The following is a 19,408-nucleotide window of genomic DNA, read 5'->3' as shown; positions in this document are numbered from 1 at the left end:
TCTGTTAGCCTCACGTTTATTCTGGACATGATTTCTAGGGTTTGAAAATTTGAAGGCCAGCTAAGCACAGTGAAAAGAAAGGTCTTCAAACTTTGATGAAAGATATAATCCCATAGGTGCAAACCCCCACTGAAATCTGCACAATGTCAAAGTGAGGAGAGGGGTGAACATCACAAAAACAATTCCCTACATTGGCAGAGATCAACAAAGGGGAATGTTTCCCACTTCAGCAGACTTTCTGGGTACTCAAAACTGTTTGTTTGTTTTTTTAAAAAAAACCTATCTGACAGTATGAACGGGGTCAAGGAGGAAAAAAGAAGGCCTACTTTCAAGCTACGAAGAAGCAACCGGCTTTCATTTGGTGAAAATCCTTCCATGAACTATGATGCTTTTTAGGACAAACCTGATATTCAACATTTAAAAAATATATTTTCTGAATTTCAAGTCCTGTAGTTGAAACAAACAAGGAAACAGACAAGCAAAACAGCACCACACTCAAATGTATGATATATCACATTTTGACCCAGTGACTTCTGAACACATTAACTTTCACTGCAAACCTTGGAGTACATTTTTGATACAATTTGTGATTTGTTCTAATTTTATTTTTTTTAGGCTCCTTGCTTTCTTTCTTTTTTAACATCTTTATTGGAGTATTATTGCTTTACAATGGTGTGTTAGTTTCTGCTTTATAACAAAGTGAATCAGCTATACATATACATGTATCCCCATATCCCCTCCCTCTTACATCTCCCTTCCACCTTCCATATCCCACCCCTCTAGGTGGTCACAAAGCACCAAGCTGATCTCCCTGGGCTATGCGGCTGCTTCCCACTATCTATTTTACATTTTGTAGTGTATATATGTCCATGCCACTATCTCACTTCATCTCAGCTTACCCTTCCCCCTCACCATGTCCTCAAGTCCATTCTCTACATCTGTGTCTTTATTGCTGTCCTGGGCCTAGGTTCTTCAGAAGCTTTTTTTTTTTTTTTTTTTTTTTTGATTCCATATATATGTGTTAGCACATGGTATTTGTTTTTATCTTTCTGACTTACTTCACTCTGTATGACAGTCTCTAGGCCCATCCACCTCACTACAAATAATTCAATTTCATTTCTTTTTATGGCTGAGTAATATTCCATTGAATATATGTGTCACATCTTCTTTATCCATTCATCTATCGATGGACACTTAGGTTGCTTCCATGTCCTGGCTACTGTAAATAGGGCTGCAATGAACATTGTGGTACATAACTCTTTTTGAATTATGGTTTTCTCAGGGTGAATGCCCAGTAGTGTGATTGCTGGGACGTATGGTAGTCCTATTTTTAATTTTTTAAGGAAACTCCATACTGTTCTCCATAGTGACTGTATCAATTTACATTCCCACCAACACTGCAAGAGGGTTCCCTTTTCTCCACACCCTCTCCAGCATTTATTGTTTGTAGATTTTTTGATGATGGCCATTCTGACTGGTGTGAGGTGATACTTCATTGTAGTTTTGACTTGCATTTCTCTAATGATTAGACATGTTGAGCATTCTTTCATGTGTTTCCTGGCAATCTGCATATCTTCCTTGGAGAAATGTCTGTTTAGGTCTTCTGCTCATTTGTGGATTGGGTTGTTTGGTTTTTTTCTATTAAGCTGCATGAGCTCCTTGTAAATTTTGGAAATTAAATCCTTTGTCAGTTGCTTCGTTTGCAAATATTTTCTCCCATTCTGAGAGTTATCTTTTCGTTTCTTTTATGGTTTCCTTTGATGTGTAAAAGCTTTTAACTTTCATTAGGTCCCATATGTTTATTTTTGTTTTTTATTCCCATTTTTCTAGGAGGTGGGTCAAAAAGGATCTTGCTGTGATTTGTATCATAGAGTGTTCTGCCTATGTTTTCCTCTAAGAGTTTTAGAGTGTCTGGCTTTACATTTAGGTCTTTAATCCATTTTGAGTTTATTTTGGTGTATGGTGTTAGGGAGTGTTCTAATTTCATTCTTTTGCATGTAGCTGTCCAGGTTTACCAACACCACTTATTGAAGAGGCTGTCTTTTCTCCATTGTATATTCTTGCCTCCTTTATCAAAAATAAGGTAACCATAGGTATGTGGGTTTATCTGTGGGCTTTCTATCCCATTCCATTGATCTATATTTCTGTTTTTGTGCCAGTACCATGATGTCTTATTACTGTACCTTTGTAGTATAGTTTGAAGTCAGGGAGCCTGATTCCTCCAGCTCCGTTTTCCTTACTCAAGATTGCTTTGGCTATTCAGGGTCTTTTGTGTTTCCATACAAATTGTGAAACATTTTGTTCTAGTTCTGTAAAAAATGCCAGTGGTAGTTTGATAGGGATTGCATTGCATCTGTAGATTGCTTTGGGTAGTATAGTCATTTTCACAATGTTGATTCTTCCAATCCAAGAACATGGTATATCTCTCCATTTGTTTGCATCATCCAATTTCTTTCATCAGTGTCTTATAGTTTTCTGCATACAGGTCTTTTGTCTCCCTAGGTAGGTTTATTCTTAGGTATTTTATTCTTTTTGTTGCAATGGTAAATGGGAGTGTTTCCTTAATTTCACTTTCAGATTTTTCATCGTTAGTGTATAGGAATGCAAGAGATTTCTGTGCATTAATTTTGTACCCTGCTACTTCACCAAATTCATTGATTAGCTCTAGTAGTTTTCTGGTAGAGTCTTTAGGACTCTGTATGTATAGTATCATGTCATCTGCAAACAGTGAAAGTTTTACTTCTTTTCCAATTTGGATTCCTTTTATTTCTTTCTCTTCTCTGATTTCTGTGGCTAAAACTTCCAAAAGTATGTTGAATAACAGTGGTGAGAGTGAGCAACCTTATTTTATTCCTGATCTAGGGGAAATGGTTTCAGATTTTCACCATTGTGAATGATGTTGGCTGTGGGTTTGTCATATATGGCCTTTATTATGTTGAGGCAGATTCCCTCTATGCCTACTTTCTGGAGGGTTTTTATCATAAATGGGTGTTGAATTTTGTCAAAAGCTTCTTCTGCATCTACTGAGATGATCGTATGGTTTTTATCCTTCAATTTGTTAATATGGTGTATCACATTGATTGATTTGCATATATTGAAGAATCCTTGCATTCCTGGGATAAACCCCACTTGATCATGGTGTATGATCCTTTTAATGTGCTGTTGGATTCTGTTTGCTAGTATTTTGTTGAGGATTTTTGCCTGCATGTTAATCAGTGATATTGGCCTGTAGTTTTCTTTCTTTGTGACATCTTTGTCTGGTTTTGTTATTAGGGTGATGGTGGCCTCATAGAATGAGTGTGGGAGTGTTCCTCCCTCTGCTATATTTTGGAAGAGTTTGAGAAGGATAGGTGTTAGCTCTTCTCTAAATATTGGATAGAATTCTTCTGTGAAGCCATCAGGTCTGGGTTTTAGTTTGTTGGAAGATTTTTAATCACAGTTTCAATTTCACTGCTTGTGATTGGTCTGTTAGTATTTTCTATTTCTTCCTGGTTCAGTCTTGGAAGGTTGTACTTTTCTAAGAATTTGTCCATTTCTTCCAGGTTGTCCATTGTATTGGCATGTTGCTTTTAGTAATCTCTCATGATCCTTTGTATTTCTTCAGTGTCACTTTTTAATTCTCCTTTTCATTTCTAATTTTGTTAATTTAAGTCTTCTCCCTTATTTTCTTGATGAGTCTGGCTAATGGTTTATCAATTTTGTTTATCTTCACAAAGAACCAGATTTTAGTTTGATTGATCTTTGCTATTGTGTCCTTCATGTCTTTTTTATTTCTGATATGATTTTTATGATTTCTTTCTTTCTGCTAACTTTGGGGTTTTGTTCTTCTTTCTCTAATTGCTTTAGATGTATGGTTAGATTGTTTGAGATGTTTCTTGCTTCTTGAGGTAGGTTTGTATTGCTATAAACTTCCCTCTTAGAACTGCTTTTCCTGCATCCCATAGGTTTTGGGTTGTCATGTTTTCATTGTCCTTTTTTTCGAGATATTTTTTGATTTCCTCTTTAATTTCTTCAGTGATCTCTTGGTTATTAAGTAGTGTATTGTTTAGCCTCCATGTGTTTGTATTTTTTACATTTTTTCCCCTGTAATTGACATCAAGTCTCATAGGGTTGTGGGTTGAAAATATACTTGATACGATTTCAATTTTCTTAAATTTACCAAGGCTTGATTTTTCACCCAAGATATGATCTATCCTGGAGAATGTTCCATGAGCACTTGAGAAGAAAGTGTATTCTGCTGGTTTTGGATGGAATGTCCTAAAAATATCAATTAAGTCCATCTTTTTTAATATATCATTTAAAGCTTGGGTTTTCTTATTTATTTTCATTTTGGATGATCTGTCCATTAATGAAAGTGGTGTGTTAAAGTCCCCTACTATGATTGTGTTACTGTCAATTTCCCCTTTTATGGCTGTTAGTATTTGCCTTATGTATTGAGGTGCTTCTATGTTGGGTGCATAAATATTTACAATTGTTATATCTTCTTCTTGGATTGATCCCTTGATCATTATGTAGTGTCCTTCTTTGCCTCTTGTAATAGTCTTTATTTTAAAGTCTATTTTCTCTCATATGAGAATTGCTACTCATATGAGAAATGCTACTTTCTTTTCATTTCCATTTGCATTGAATATTTTTTTCCATCCCCACACTTCCAGTCTGTATGTGTCCCTAGGTCTGAAGTGGGCCTCTTGTAGACAGCATATATACAGGTCTTGTGTTTGTATCCATTTAGCCAGTCTGTATGTTTTGGTTGGACCACTTAATCCATTTACATTTAAGGTAATTAACTATATGTATTTTCCTATTACCATTTTTTCCTTCTCTTGTATTTCCTGCCTAGAGAAGTTCTTTTCGCATTTGTTGTAAAGGTGGTTTGGTGGTGCTAACTTTTGCTTGTCTGTAAAGGTTTTAATTTCTCTGTCAAATCTCAATCAGATCCTTGCTGGGTAGAGTAATCTTGGTTGTAGGTTTTACCCTTTCACCACTTTAAATATGTCCTGCCACTCCCTTCTGGCTTGCAGAGTTTCTGCTGAAAGATCAGCTGTTAACCTTATGTGGATTCCCTTGTATGTAATTTGTTGCTTTTCCCTTGCTGCTTTTAATATTTTTTCTTTGTATTTAACTTTTGATAGTAGGATTAACATGTGTCTTGGCGTGTTTCTCCTTGGATTTATCCTGTATGGAACTCTCTGAGCTTCCTGGACTTGATTAACTATTTCCTTTCCCATATTAGGGAAGTTTTCAACTATAACCTCTTCAAATATTTTCTCAGTCCCTTTCTTTTTCTCTTCTACTTCTGGGACCCCTATAATTCGAATGTCGGTACATTTAATTTAATGCATTTAACGGACCCCGGCCCGTCCTGAAGGGTGAGCAGACAAGCCTCTCGGGCTGGTGAGTGCTGGTCGGCACCGATCCTCTGTGCGGGAATCTCTCCACTTTGCCTTCTGCACCCCTGTTGCTGTGCTGCGCTGTCCTCCGTGGCTCTGAAGCTTCCCCCCACAACCCCCCATCTCCACCAGTGAAGGGGCTGCCTAGTGTGTGGAAACTTTTCCTCCTTCACAGCTCCCTGCCAGTGGCGCAGGTCCCATCTGTATTCTTTTGTCTCTGTTTTTTTTTTCTTTTGCCCTACCCAGGTACGTGGGGAGTTTCTTGCCTTTTGGGAAGTCTGAGGTCTTCTGCCAGCATTCAGTAGGTGTTCTGTAGGAGTTGTTCCACATGTAGATATATTTCTGATGTATTTGTGGGGGGGAAGGTGATCTCCACGTCTTACTCTTCTGCCATCTTGAAGGTCTCTCAATTCGTTGTTATTAAAAAGACTTTTATTAACAGCACCTACCTTTTTTTTTATAAATTGACATTTTTCTCGGTTTGATGCAACCAAAATAAACTACAGAAATATTTTGAAATCTGAAGACTTTCAGTGTCAACCATAACACTCAGACTTTCTTTTTGTGTGCATCAAAATAGCCTCATGGTTTTTATTGAATGACTTTACCATAAGTTCTCATAAAATATTATCTTCATCTTTTTTTTAACATGGGGATTCCACATAATGTTTCCTTTGGGGAAAAGGTGTTCTACTATTTAAAGGCTTAAAAATCATGACTACAAATTACAGAAACTGTTGAAGATTTTTGAGCAGGAAAGTTACATAATGAAAGTGGTGTTTTGGGAATATATTAATCTGGTTCTATGTCAGATGGACTGCCCAGAGACCAGTTAAAAAGATACTGTGAACAGCGTCTTGTGAAGATAACCATTATAATACAATAGAAAGTTGAACTGAGACCTTTTATATCTATTGGAAATCATGAGAGGAATAAAAGAAAGTGGTTGAAATATTATGTTTACGTACCAAATAGGCATACTGAAAGGCTTTTTCACCTTCAAGCTCTATGACTTCCTTTATTTTTACTTCAAATAAAAAATGTAAAGCAAGGAAAGAATTATACTGCAGAAAGTGTTCAGATAGATTCCTAATAAAGGGAAAAAGGACTTAGCAATTGTTACCCTACTTCATCTAAAATGCCTCTGGTTGGTTGAAGAGCACTGACTAGATATGAGAGCTTCTTTGAACTTTTTCTTTTTTTTATACAGCAGGTTCTTATTAGTCATCCATTTTATACACATCAGTGTATACATGTCAATCCCAATCGCCCAATTCATCACACCACCATCCCCACCCCCTGCCGCTTTCCCCCCTTGGTGTCCATACGTTTGTTCTGTAACATCTGTGTCTCAATTTCTGCCCTGCAAACCGGTTCATCTGTACCATTTTTCTAGGTTCCACATATATGCATTAATATACGATATTTGTTTTTCTCTAGATATGAGAGCTTCTTTGAACTTTTAACAATGAAATTCTCCCCGGCTCCATTTTTAACCTCAAAAGTATTTTTTCTTGACTTTATAAAATTATTTTCAAAGATAACAAATATTCAAATATTCGATGTAGAAAAATTATAGAAATACATAGAAGCAAGCAAAAAATAAAATTACTTGTAAATTTACAGCCTAGATAGAATGGGTTTGGAAGCCTATATGCTTTTTAGTATATAGTCTTTTCAATATTATTCTATATAAATATATATGAATAAGGAAATAAGGTTCAAGTAAAATAGGATTATACTCTACGTTCTGCTAAATGTTTCAGGGAAACAATTGGCAACCAGGAAATAATTATTTGATAATTATCAATGCCCACAAATCTAACATGTGATTTTAAGCAGACTACCTTGGAATTTAAATTTAACTCAAATTATTGTCATAAGATGTGTAGGATCTCCAAAATAAAATAAAGTTCATTTGTATCTAATCATAGATTTTGAAGTTAAGTGTTTACAAACACCAATCCCTTTTTAACTTCAACACTGGCTTGGCCCCAATGTAACCAGAATTTGGTATCACAGGGTCCATCTGAGCATCTCCCCACATTGGAACGGAAATGGAGTTCCAATAGAGTATGTCTGTTTCCTCCCTCCAGATCATCACTAGTCCGTATTTCCGATTGCTGGTTTCAGCCAGGCATAGTTTTGCTGTCTCAAATCGGTGTCTTCTCCCACAATGCCCCCTCCTTGGTCACAGTCATCAAAACTTTGTTTCTCTCCATCCCAGTATTCTGCTTACCGATACTCCTACCACATGAGGCTACTGAACTCCTAGTGATTCAGTGACTGGCTCAAAGCACCTGATCAGTTACTGGCAGATCCAAGGCTTGACTCCTTGCTCCTGCATCTTTCTCCTGGCATATGTTCAAGGGCTCTCACCACCACAACAACACCTTATATACTAAAGGGCCAACAATACAAATCCTGGAAATCCTCATTAACACAGTTCCACCTACAGCACTGATTTTGTGACATAAGACCTGACGACTGTGTGTGGCAAAGACACAAATTACATTAAAAAAACACCAAAGCTCTTTTGAGTGATTCAAAATAGCACGTTATCTCTGTGAATTAAAACCAGACTATACTAGCCAACATCATTTTTTCAATTATCAGCTTGGCAATAATCAAAAAGTTGAACAACATTCTGCTTCCTAGGCTATGGGGTGATAGGTATTTTCATACACTGCTAGCTGAAGGACAAAAGATACAACCCCCATGAAGGACATTTTGACAGTATTTTTAATAGTTACAAATGTATTTACCCTTTGACCCAGCAATCTTACTTCTGGGAATGTATCTTACTGACACATCTGCACACATCAAAATGATTTATGTCCAAGGTTATTCAATATTGCTTTGTTTGTAAAAGGAAAAGATTGGAAACAACCCAAGTTATCTATCAGCAGAGGAATGGTTAATTAAACTATGGTACATACGGTACATACACACAATGGAATATTAGGTATCTGTAAAAAACAGTGAGGAAGCAGGAGACGCACTGGTAAAGAAAGATATCCAGGAGGTATTGTTAAGTGTAAAACTCAAGGTGCAGAAGAAGGCCACATTTTATATAAGAAATGGAAGAAATAATATCAGCAGTTGATACAAGTAGTTAACCATGGGGGGGGCATTGGGGAGTAGAGTGTGAGGTAGATGATGAGAAGGTGGTAAAAAATCTCAGTGTACACTTTGTTAAACTTTTCTTTCTTCATTTTTAAAACTCATTTGAATGTATTACCTATGAAAAATAAAAACTAAACACATTTTTGGTTTCACTGTTTTAGTTCAATGCAAGATCAGGAAGAGTCCCCTAATTTTTTTCTGGTTTAATCACTTTGAATAAGAACATTGAGGTATCTTCTTAGGTGAGCTTTCCTGGTACAAGAAAAAGGTAAAGAAAAGTATTAAATCAATGTACTGATAAATTCCCATGAAAATCATTTAGTAGTTTGCTTCTTTATGGCATTAAGAATCTAAGAAAATTCTAAGCTACTCTGACTTTTCTCACTTTTCTGTCTTTTCTGAAAAGAGTGGTAGGTCATCAAAGCTTCCCTACTCCAAATATACCTATGTTATGTCTTAAAAGAAGGCAAAACTAGTTAAACTTTGATATGGATAATCATTATTTCAGTAAATACCACAAAATAAGCAGGAAACTGTGACATGATTAAGCTGAGATGCAGAGAATTGTCAGATATATAAGAGTTTGTTTCTAAAAAGCTTGTTTATGCATCAGAGTAAAGTAGTAGCAATTTGAATAAAATAGATAGTTCAGATAAAACAGACATAATTCATTAACCTGATGGGATAATTTTCAAATTGACATTTTACATGTGACTACATTGATATGTTTTGCCTCTCACGGTAAGATTTTTCTAGTAGAATTATGAGTCCTGCTTCAAAGTAAGATTTCTTTTTTGTCCCATTTAGTTGTCATCTAATAGTTACTGGAATAGATGCTTAACTGTTATTGCTCAATTAACAAATCTCAGCACGGTATATAAGGAAACAAAATTAATTTGGGGCAGGATTTGCACTTACTTTAAAGCCTGACACAAAGGCTTCAACAATTCAGTTTAGTGAGACTGAAAAACCAACGCAGGCCCCTTAGTTTGGTACTTGGTGTGCTCGAGGGGGAAATCCCAAAACCCTGGTATAGAACTGTAAGTTTAACAGAAGGCTACCTCCACCAGTCTCCCTCCCTAGCCACCCCCCACCCCAAATCATTTGTAATGCATCAGCTCTGGAGGCAAGGGTCATGGGATTAGATGTAGTCTCTTCCTACAAGTGCCACCTTCGTTAAGACACTTCGGTTCTCTGAGCGGCAGTACCTCTTCTGCGAGGCGGACGCGGTGAGACAGAAAGAGGATTCTCTAAATGAGAACTACCAGCATAGATGTTAAGCACCTAACAAAAGACCTCCAAGAGCCCTGGAGCTACCAACCACTTTACCTAACATTTCCAGCCCACCAGCCTCAATCAAGCCCCAGGACCCCAGGCTTGGGGGTGACAGACACCAGTGAGCCCCGGATGCAGTGCCCACACCCCCCTCCTTCACCCAACCACGTGGCAACCACGTGCTCCCCAGCGGTCATGGCCTCCTCACGCTGGGCAGAGCCGCACCTCCCTTGCCCCCAGCAACCAGCCGAGGCACTGGGGCCGAGGCTCGGTCGAGAGCTCCTGACCCTGAGGACCGAGGACAACGCCATGATCAATCGATCCTCTCGTCCAAAAAGGAGGCCCAAGCCTCCTCACACCCCGAACCCACAAAACCTCCTGCACCACCAACCGCGGAGCTCAGCCTCAGGCACCCGCCTGGAATCAGAAGCCTACCAACTCACAAAACCCCAGAAAATAATTGTGCCCGGGGCTCCACCATGGGCCCCGCGTAACGCCGAACCCTCAGCCGGTCGGTTCCACGTTACCTCAGGCCCTGGGCCTCGGGCCGCTGCCGCCCCAGCCTTCAGGCCGTCCCTCCTTCCCAACTCCCTCCGTGCTTCCGGCTCGCCCCTCCTGGGTCCCCATCCTGCAGGCGGCAGGACCCCGTCTGCTCGCTTCCCACTCCCTCAGGCCTCCAGCCTGCTTAGCTTTCCTCGCTAACCCAGGCCTCAGTGGGATCCCGCCCCCCCACCAAAGCCTGCAGGCCCTGCTCGGCCTCGCTCCAACTCCCCAGCAGTTACCGAAAAGATAGTTCTGGGGCCTCAGGGGGCTCATGTCCATGTCCATCGAATCTTCCATGGGTTGGTGGCACGCACTTCGGTGGCAGAGAAAGTGGACGGAGATAAAAGACTACCGTTCGAAGGTACAGTCACGCAGGACGGAATCAGACCAGGGAAAGGAGGCGGGCTCCCTGCGTACATATATAGCAACCTGAAGATCTCGCAAGAGCTCCTTAAGTCCCGTCTCCGCGCCTGTGCTCCGGAGACCCCCTCCCCGCACGGTCGACCTCCCGCGCAAGCGCTTTTCAACCTCACTCCTTTCTACCTCGCCCCCCACCTCCTCCAGGTATTTCTCGGGCTCCCACCGAGCATGCGCACTCGTACCCCGGCCCCACCCCTCCAACGCAGCCGCCGCCTGTGCGCACGCGTGCTTCCCCCCAAAGTAAGATTTCTATAATAAAATTGAAGCAGGGAAACAGAGACATTAGACTGGAGATAGCATTAATGTTATATTTTCAGGATTATACATTATTATTAGCCATATTATTATTTAAAAAATGAAATGGAATGACCTATATGCAAAAAGAATCTAAAAAAGAGTGGATATATGTATATGAATAACTGATTCACTTTGCTGTACAGCAGAAAGTAACACAACCTTGTAAATCAACTATACTCCAATAAAAAAATGAACACTAGCTGTGTAATTCTTCAAAGGTCACTTAACCATCTCTGAACCTCAGTTTCCTTACTTGTTCATGGGATGATAGTAACACCTTGTTCATAGGGTGCTGTAAGGAATAAATGAGATAATGTATTTGAAGTGGTGCTCAGACCATGCCTGGCATACTGTAAGTCCTCACTAAGTGGTACCTATTATTTTGATCTTATTTGAATGTCAACAATCCTGTAAGATGGAATGTATTGGTTTTTACCATTTAGTCATATGTATGTATTACTAAACATATATGTATATATATATGTATAATTTATGATATCATGACATTATTGTTCTAATAACATAGAATAATACTTATAATTTGATCATTGTAAAATCGGGTTATGAAATTTAATGAATACTATGATAAAAAATGCCTAGTAAAATAACAGCAAGAAATATATAAGCATATTAACAGTGGAAATATTAGAGTAGTAAAACTATTAGTTATTATCCTTTTATTTTCTCTATTTCCTAAATGTTTTGTAATATTTTTATAACTTTATAATGACAATAAAGGTAAACACAATAAACTTGCTGGGGGCAGAAATAAAGAAAATAAATTGTCAGAAAAAGAAATACCTTGATTCAGGTTATAACTGAGTGTCCAACCCCACCCCACCCCAAAACAAATATCCTACATATACTACCATAGCTGAGAATAAACCCTTTAGGTTTGGGTATATAAAATGTACTTCTAGGGCGAGAGAGTGACTACATCAGAAAATGCAAGGGAATATATAGTAGAAGAAAGAAAAAAATTTACTATGTGTCAGATACTGCCAGTTGCCTACCCAACCTCTTTTCTTCTCTAGTGATAGAACCCCAATTATGTCATGATGGCAATGTAGTGTTAAAAAATACCTTCCTAGATTCCTTTGCAGCAAGGGCTGGCCATGTGTCCCACTTTATACAATGAAGTGTAATTAGAAGTCATTTGGAGAGACTCAGTGGGCCTGCTCTCTTGGCTTTCTGCCCCTTCCTCCTTCTTCCTGCTGGCTATGCAGATATGTTGCCTGGTCACAGCAATCATTCTGCAATTGTGCTTATTAAAGTTACAAGCTAAGTATGGCAGGACAAAAAGTTTAAGTTTGGGTCCCTGTCAGCCTCATCAAGCAGTTGCACCTTCCTGGACCAGCCTTCTTGTTAGGTGAGAAAACTGAGTTCCTGAATGTGAAAGTTACCACGAGAATGTCCTGCTTTTTGCAGCCAAATAAATACTAATTGATACACATGAATTTCCAAGGATCAGAGGGAAAGACATCCTTTTGGGGGCGGGGCATAGTTGCTTTACAATTTTATGTTAGTTTCTGCTGTACAACGAAGTGAATCTAATATATGTATACATATATCCCCTCCCTCTTGGACCTCCCTCCCACACCCCCCATCCTACCCATCTAGGTCACCACAGAGCATCGATGCCCTGAGCTCCCTGTGCTATACAGCAGGTTCCCACTAGCTATCTATTTTACACGTGATAGTGTATATATGTCAATCCTAACCTCCCAGTTCACCCTCCTCCCGTGTCCACACATCTGTTTTCCAGGTCTGCTTGTTTATTCCTGCCCTCCACATTGGCTCATCAGTATCATTTTTCTAGATTCCTCATAAATGCGTTAACATACGATATTTGTTTTTCTCTTTCTGACTTACTTCACTCTGTATGACAGACTCTAGGTCCATTCACATCTCTGCAAATGACCCAATTTCGTTCCTTTTTATGGCTGCAAACCCTCTTGCACTGTTGGTGGGAATGTAAATCGATACAGCCACTATGGAGAACAGTATGGAGGTTCCTTTGAAAACTAAAAGTAGAACTACCATATGACCCAGCAATCCCACTTCTGGGCATATACCCAGAGAAAACCATAATTCAAAAAGACACATGCACCCCAATGTTCATTGCAGCACTATTCACAATAGCCAGGACATGGAAGCAACCTAAATGTCATCGACAGATGAATGGATAAAGGAGATGTGGTACATTATGCAATGGAAGACATCCTTTTTTGAACCATGGCTTACAAGAGGCAGAGTCAGAATTCAGATGAAACTTGAAATAGGCAACATTAGCTCTACTTTTTCACCAGGCAGCCTTTCATATGTGTGTGGGCTGTGTTTCTGCAATGTCATCCAGGACCCACTGTATTTGTGATCTTTTTTTTTAATGTAGAAAAGCATACATTAGAAAGGCCCCTATGTGACATACATTCTTTAACACCCTGAGTCTTGGTTTCAATGCAGCCCTGGATTGTGTGTGTGAATGTTAATCAGCCACGACTTGGGTTGCTTCAGGCAGAGGATGGTGTTCCACAGTGTAACACAGGAAGTAACACAGAATCAGTGATTTTTGCCAACAGGAAGACATACTTTCAAGGAATATTCTACCTGGAAGCTGTCTTCTTCCCCCCAAATTTATACTGGCCTATAAACACCCCCCGACTACAACAGAACAGAGATAGCTCAAAGAAAACCCCCAAAGAAAGAAGTCATTCCTGAATATAAGGAAACTGTGACCCGCCTGTTACAGAGGGACATCCTTCTGTTAGTAGAGTTAGCATTAGTGTTGGTGTGAGGCTGTTGTGAACAATTATGTGGTAAGTGAGAGTTAGAACTCACATCCAGGTGTACCTGACTCCCATGCTCCCACCACTACACACCATGGCTTCATTCTCCAACTGTTGACTAGGTTAAGGGTGAATCTCAAGCAGTTGTAGATAAGAGATGAAGAACTGTCAGCACAGCAATAGGATATGGCCATCCAACACAGACCTGAGGTCTAGAACACCCTCCCTTCAGCACAGCAGAGCAGAGAACCAAGGTGTCACACAGAGTCATATCCAGACCAGTGGATAATGAAGGACCACAACCTGCATTAGGAGAAATCTCACATGGCAGAGCTGCCCCGTCTCCCCCTTCTTCCCATAGGTATGCATTCTCTGAGTTTGATCAAGTCATGATTGCTTAGTGAGAGAGACAAGAACGAGAATAACAAGCACAATCCTTTGCACAGAAATAAATGAACATGCACAGACAGCTCAACTGGAGAGGCGTCATCTGATGTGGTAATGGGGGAGCCTCACATCATTTACCAGTCAGGGTCCTGGCAGGTAATAGATGGCACAATCACACTGAGTCATTTGCAGAGAGTTTAATAAAGGGACAATAGGCAAAGATGTGGGCAAGGTTTAGGAAAAACAGGAAGGGATGGGACAACAGCCTGAAACTTAAAGAAATCAGGAGCCTTCCACACTCCAGGTCTAAAGGGACAAGGGGAGACAGTACTCTGGACGTAAGTGTGAACTTCCTGACAGGACCTAACTCCTTTGGGGGGAAAAAGGCACTTGTTTGAGACAACCTGGTAGCTAGCAACTTGAGACAACTTGGTAGCTAGAGACAGGGAATAAATATCATGATTTCCCTTTTCTCTTACTCTTGATTTCCTGCTGTTATTTCCAGCACAAAACATGGTGGGAAAAGGTGGAGTGTGATTCTTGAAGGACAAGCAGAAGATACCTGGTATATTCCAAATGGTTCTAATGAAGAGACTTCTAATGACAACAATTACAGACATTTCAGCAAGGTTAAGAGACATAAGACAGAAGTTAGAGCAGCCAGGAACCAGCAACATTACCACCCCTAGAGCTGAAGAAAACTTTTCCACAGTCACATAAACACACACTCCAATTTCCCTTGGCTTTATATCTCTCTCCAGCTATGGCTATCTCTTTCTGCCCCTTCCCATCAAACTTCTTAAAAACGTTTTCTTTACCCACAGTTTCCACTTCCTTTGCCACCACTCACTCCTTAATGCTTTCACCCATAAAATTGATCAATACTGTTCTTGCTAACATCTTTATGTCACAAATGCAGAGGACACCCATTAATCTCAGGGTTTGGGGTTACTACATGGCTGTGGTGATTGATCCTGACTATCAAGGACTGCTCTGCTACACCACAGATGTAACAAAGAGCATGTCTAGAATGCAGGAGATCCTCCAGGGATGCCTCTTAGTACTTCCATATCCTGTGATTAAGTCAATGGAAAACTACATCGAACCACAATACAGGCTGGGCTACTGATGGCCCAGACCCTTTAGGAATGAAGGTTTGGGTCACTCCGCCAGGCAAGGAGCCATGCCCATCTGAGGTGCTTGCTGAGGGCAAAAGGGAGAGAGAATGGGTATCAGAAGAAGGTAGTTATACCTACCAGCCATGACCATGTGACAGGTGCAGAAACAAGGACTGTAGTAGTTTTAAGTATTTCTTCCTTAATTATGGGAGCTCTACCAGCTCCCATAATTGCATAAGACATAATCCCCATAATAAATCACTCAGAGTGGCTCTGATTCTCTGGTCAAGCCTAGAACCATATACCCTATATACTTGGGCATTTTTAAAAAATTCAGAAACAATCATTCAAAGTGTTTAGTTGACATGTATCTTTATTTATTATTTATTTACGGCTGCGTTGGGTCTTCATTGCTGTGCATAGGCTTCTCATTGTGGTGGCTTCTCTTGTTGTGGAGCACGGGCTCCAGGCACACGGGCTTCAGTAGTTGTGGCATGCGGGCTCAGTAGTTGTGGCTTACAGGCTCTAGAGCGCAGGCTCAGTAGTTGTGGTGCATGGGCTTAGTTGCTCCGCGGCATGTGGGATCTTCCCAGACCAGGGATCAAACTTGTGTCCCCTGAATTGGCAGGCGGATTCTTAACCACTGCACCACCAGGGAAGTCCCGACAAGTATCTTTAGACTCATCAGTCTAAAGCAGCAGTTCTCCAGTTCTTTTTTTCTTTGGTCTTTCATGACACTGACATTTTTAAAGAATGTGGGCCAATTGTTTTGTAAATCTTTAACTTGGTTAGGTTATTCATTCCTCATGAGTAGATTTTGGTTAAAGTTTTTGGCAGATGTACTGGATGAAAGGTACTGTTCTCTGCTCAGTGCTCACCTCAGGACACACTTGATCTGATGTCTCATTATTGATGATGTTAAGTTTGATCGCCTCATTAAGGTGATGTCTGCCAGATTTCACCTTTGAAAAGGTACCTTTTTCCTTCGAAATTAATAAATAACCTAGTGGATGACATTATAAGATTGTATGCACAACCTGTTCCCTATAATCTTTCACCTAATGATTTTAGCATACTAATTACTATAGAGGTTGCAAAGCAGTGATTTGAAATTCCATCATTCATTTTTTATTAGGTGGCATTCTTTTGTGAAGAGCTTTCCATTCTCCCCACCCTCCTTTTAATGATTTTGCTATCAGCATGAACTCATGGATTCTTTTTTTTTTAATGCCATCCATTATAGTCCATTATGTCATTTTTCATTTTGTGCTCGAATTATCAAAAATTTAACCAGTAGGTGTTCCTTCACAAAGCAATTGTGTTCAATAATGTTCTATAAGTTTCTTTGAGAGAGTGTATACATCTTTTAATATATTTAATTCTAAATACTTCCATGTGTGTATTATTTAAGTGATATATTTTAATTTCACTTCGGTAGGATTATTGCAGATATATAGTTATATAGCACACAATTTTGCATATATATTCATCAATCATTCTACATTCTATTATTAATTTTAATAATTTGTATCCAGATTATTTTGACTTTCTGTTTACCCAACTATATTTTCTGAAAATGACAGTGATGTTCTTTCTAATACTTATATATTTAATTTCATTTTTGTCTACTTGTACTGGTTAAGGTCTCTAATAAAATGCTGAAAAGAAGTGCTAGCAGGAATTCTCATCGGATTTCCAATATTAAAGAGAAAGATATTAACCTTCCATGACTAGGAATTTTTGCTGTAGGGTTTGGTAGATACCCTCTATTGGATTAGTGATTTTCACTTCTATTACTAGTTTGTCAGGACAATATATTCTTTTAAATTATAAATGGATGTTGAATTTAATTAAACATTTTTAATCTGTTGAAATGCTCATGAGCTTTTTATCCTTCAATCTGTTGTTTGTGATAAATTGCATTAATTTATTTCCTAGTGTTAAACAAGTCCAACTTTAGGGGGTTAAGCCTAACTTATTGATATCTGTTATCTTTTTAAAGATTTTGTAACTATGTTCGTGAGTGGAATTGACCTTTAATTTTCCTTTCTGGTAGTGTGCTGGTCAGGTTTTTCTATGAAGGTTATGTTAGCCTACTAAAATGATTTGGGGAATCATTTTCATACATAAAATTATGTTTAAGAAGATAAGGACTTCTTCGAATATTTGATAGAACTCACATTGGGAGTCATACAGATCTGGGGATTTTTTGGTGTGGAAAATTCTTTAGTGATTCAAATTCCCTAGAAGAACTATATGAGAGCTATTTTAGTTTTCTATTTCTTCTCTAGTCAATTTTAATAAGATGCATTTTTTCTAGGAATTTGTCTAAAATTTCAAATTTATCAGCATAAAATTGTTTATATTTTCTTATTAACTTTTTAATACATCTAGTAATATGTCCCTCTTCCTTCCTGATAGTAATAATTTAATTTCCACTCTCTTTCTGTCACACACACACACACACACACACACACACACACATTCAGTGATAATAGAATTTTGACAGTTTAATTAAACTTCTTGAAGAAACAACTTTTGGCAGAGTTTGTCCTCTTTATTGTGTTTTCTATTTAATTAATTTCTGTTCTTATCTTTATTATTTTCTTCCTCTTTTGAATTTATTTTGCTGTTTTTTTCTATCTTCTTGTAATAGATTCCTAACTCATTAAATTTCAGCCCCTATTTTTCTAATATACACATTTAATGTTATACATTTTCTTCTAAGAACTACTTTACATTCTATAAGAATTAATTAGAAGTGACCCATGGGTTTGTTTGAAGCATATTTCTTAATTTATAAGCATGGGAATATTTCAAATACTCTTTAAAAAATGATTCCTAGTTTAACTGGATGTGATTAGAAAATGTACTTTTAATTATTTGTCCTTTGAAATGCGATGAAACTTATTTATTGCTCAATATATGGTCAATTTTTGAAAATATTTCATTTGTTCTTAAAAAGACTGTATTAAACAATGGTTGAATTTTTTCTTAGGTCAATTTTACTAATCTTATTTTCCAAATCTTATATAATCATTTTTGTATTTTTTATCAATTGCTGAGAGAAGTGTGTTAAAATCATGTGGTATAATTGTTGATTTCCCTTTTTATTTCATTTAATTATTGTTTTTGAATAATAGAGTTTGAAGCACTATTATTAGGTGAAGACAAATATAAAATTGTTATATCATCCTGGTAAGTGACACCTCTTAATAAATAAGAAGTAGTGATCTTTTCTCTAGTAATGTATTTTGCTTTAAAATTTGTATTATAAATGCTTCCATGGTATTTCTTTTTGCATCCCTTCATTTTCAATCTTTTGTATACATATGAGTTATGTTTTTTACCAACATCATGCAGTTGTATTTTTTATTCTTTCTGACAATCTCTGTTCTTTAAATGGCTCATGTAGTCTACTTACATTTGAAATAACTACTGTAGATATGTACCTGGTGTAAATTTAGCATCTTATTTTGTACTTTCTATTTGTCTCACATATTGTGTTTACTTTTCCTTTTCTCTATTTTCTTGAAATTGATTGTGTGGGAATGTGTATTTAAATCACTTTGTACACTTTTTGTAACTTGAGATTTATTCACTCTTTTCCTTTAGTGGTTACCTCAGAAATTTTAAACTGTGTACTTAAAATCAACAAAAAATTAATCACTACTTTTACCTTCCTTACAGACAATATAAGATCCTTAGAACATTTTAAACTCAGTTTACTTCATCCTGATTCACATATTTTAGTTGTCTTTTTTTTTACATTTACCTTTAGAAATTCCACTATTATTATTATTATTACAGTTATACTTTCAATGTTCATGTAGATTTATTCACATATTTACCATTAATCTACATTTTTCATTCTTTTCAGTACCTAGGCCTACTTTCCTTATGCTGAAGTACATCCTTTAGAATTTTCTTTAGCAAATGTATACTGGTAGCAAGCTTGCACTGCATTTGTCTGAAAATGAACTTATTTTGCCTTTGCTCTTAAAAATCTATTTTCATTGGCCTTAAGTTGGTAGTCACTTGCTTTCAGCATATTGAAAATATCATT

Source organism: Stenella coeruleoalba, assembly GCF_951394435.1.
Source record: "Stenella coeruleoalba genome assembly, chromosome: 12".
In the NCBI taxonomy this organism is placed as follows: Eukaryota; Metazoa; Chordata; class Mammalia; order Artiodactyla; family Delphinidae; genus Stenella; species Stenella coeruleoalba.
The sequence above is the reverse complement of the archived record's forward strand: the minus strand, read 5'-3'. Positions refer to the sequence as shown.